This window comes from Schistocerca gregaria, unplaced genomic scaffold, assembly GCF_023897955.1.
Source record: "Schistocerca gregaria isolate iqSchGreg1 unplaced genomic scaffold, iqSchGreg1.2 ptg000623l, whole genome shotgun sequence".
Classification (NCBI taxonomy): Eukaryota; Metazoa; Arthropoda; class Insecta; order Orthoptera; family Acrididae; genus Schistocerca; species Schistocerca gregaria.
Window position 1 is genome coordinate 847,501 of NW_026062011.1, and position 2,500 is coordinate 850,000.

General features: G+C 54.9%; 1 non-coding gene across 1 annotated transcript in view; it reads left to right on the forward strand.

Annotated features, from left to right (window-relative positions):
- Positions 1-2,374: 2,374 nt before the first annotated feature.
- Positions 2,375-2,500, forward strand: part of LOC126317220 (small subunit ribosomal RNA) — a 1,893-nt gene continuing 1,767 nt past the window's right edge. The window contains exon 1 of the ribosomal RNA XR_007556496.1: positions 2,375-2,500. This exon is cut by the window's right edge and continues 1,767 nt beyond it. This is a non-coding gene — a ribosomal RNA (small subunit ribosomal RNA).

The following is a 2,500-nucleotide window of genomic DNA, read 5'->3' on the forward strand; positions in this document are numbered from 1 at the left end:
TACACTGCACCTTAACCTAAGTTACACTGCACCTTAACCTAAGTTACACTGCACCTTAACCTAAGTTACACTGCACCTTAACCTAACTTACACTGCACCTTAACCTAAGTTACACTGCACCTTAACCTAACTTACACTGCACCTTAACCTAACTTACACTGCACCTTAACCTAAGTTACACTGCACCTTAACCTAAGTTACACTGCACCTTAACCTAACTTACACTGCACCTTAACCTAACTTACACTGCACCTTAACCTAAGTTACACTGCACCTTAACCTAAGTTACACTGCACCTTAACCTAAGTTACACTGCACCTTAACCTAAGTTACACTGCACCTTAACCTAAGTTACACTGCACCTTAACCTAAGTTACACTGCACCTTAACCTAACTTACACTGCACCTTAACCTAACTTACACTGCACCTTAACCTAACTTACACTGCACCTTAACCTAACTTACACTGCACCTTAACCTAACTTACACTGCACCTTAACCTAACTTACACTGCACCTTAACCTAACTTACACTGCACCTTAACCTAACTTACACTGCACCTTAACTGTCACATGTAACGTCACAGGAATGTAGCTTTGCCTAACAGCAACCCTCTGAACATAGTTCACTGCTTGGATCCTCTGGTGTCATGTGTATTTCTCGATGCCATGGTGCGTACCCTCACGTAAATGTCTTTCGAGTGTTGCGTACTTTCTACACAGTCCCGCTAACCACTGGAAGAATATCGCCCTCCCCTCCTGCCCTTCCAAGCTGGTCGGTCAGGCGTTTGTTTGTGAAATGAGCCTTGCAGCTGTTCAGTTGCATTTGGTTGTCGATGCATTCAGTGTACGTTGTGGTACGGCCTGTGTGGACTGTCCGCTGATGTACGCGTAACCCACACTGATCATCCGTCGTTACGTACTGAGTGACATAATGTGGCACATGCTTGACCGTACACCGGCTGCGCCCTACAATGGCGAATCATAAGGGCCATATGTTGTGCACGATGCTACTTGTCTCGTCTCCCCATTACAGCGAGATTGCACTGTTGTACGCCGTAGAGACATGTGGTAGGTACGGACGAAAGTATTGCATGTTGGCCCCCCCCCCTCCCTCTGCCGGGAATCAGCGTGAGCCGTCTGTTGATGTAGCGACGAGGGTTTTCCTATTTAATCGTATTGCCCCACACAACATGATACCACGGTGGACCGCGTTCCACATCTGCGACATGCTACAGAGGCCGGTTGACAGTCGACCGCGCAAGGGACATTGCACACGTGCGCGGACCATCTTCCACGTGTTCTCTCGTGTACGTGCCGTAGTGTGTATATGGGCTGATGTAGCGTGTCGTGACACATAACATGCAGGCATGCCAGAATCGTAGATTTCGCAAATGTTGATTGACGTATACGTTTGCTGCCAAAGATCCGCAAATGAACTGGAAATCAGTTGTTGAGCGGTTGTTCGCGCTGCAGGTGCATCGGTGATAGCGACGATCGGTACATCTGTGAACCGGTTGTTTCGGCGGTACCCGCCATGCCCCCGAACCTGAGTTGGCCATGTGGGTATGAAGCGATACGAGGCTGTGGCTTGGTGGGACAGTCCCCGGCCGGTGAGGGGGGGCCGCGCGGCGTGCTGGCCGCGCGCTGCGTGAGCGCACGCACTACAGCCGGCTGGTGGGGGGCGCCCAGTGGCAGGAGCGCCGGCCGACGGGCCCGGCTGGCGTCCCAGCTACGCGCCGGCGCACCCGGCGCGCGGCGCCAGGCGGCCAAAGTGGGTTCTGCCGAGCCCGGTGCGAAGCGCGGTGGACATCTGCAGTGTGCTGGTCCGATTGCGGACTGTGTGCGTTGAGGATGCGCCGCCGCCCGGCACTCGGCGTCGCGACGCCGTCTGCTGCTCGGTCGCCCCCAGCGGTTCTCGCAGGTGGTTTGTATCGCAGCTCTGCGGACGTGTTGGCGCGTGCGCTGTGCTGGGAGAGTTCGCTTCTGCACCCAAGTGGGGCTTTGCCCTTCTGTGGCGCTGGCGTTGGAGCTGCCGGTCACCGTAGGTGGCGCGTGTTGTTTCCCGCCGGCAATGCCACGACAGCACGCTCCCGGGCCTCTGTCGGCAGCGGCAAGCTCAGTTGGGAGCACGGGTGTTCGCACTGAAAGCGTCTACTCGCCTATCTCCGGGCGATTGCGCCTCTCTCGAACCCGACCAAGTACTTAGGACGGCGCTGCGCGCCGCCGGGACCTGAGAGGGTTTCGAGGTGTATCGTGCAGGGGAGCTCAGCCTCCTCCTGTTTGCAGAATAATTGAGCGGACGCTTGCGTGTTCGCGCGGGCCCTCGGGACACACTCCCGGGCGGCCGGCTGCTCAGCTCTCGTTGACGCAGCTCCCTGGTTGATCCTGCCAGTAGTCATATGCTTGTCTCAAAGATTAAGCCATGCATGTCTCAGTACAAGCCGCATTAAGGTGAAACCGCGAATGGCTCATTAAATCAGTTATGGTTCCTTAGATCG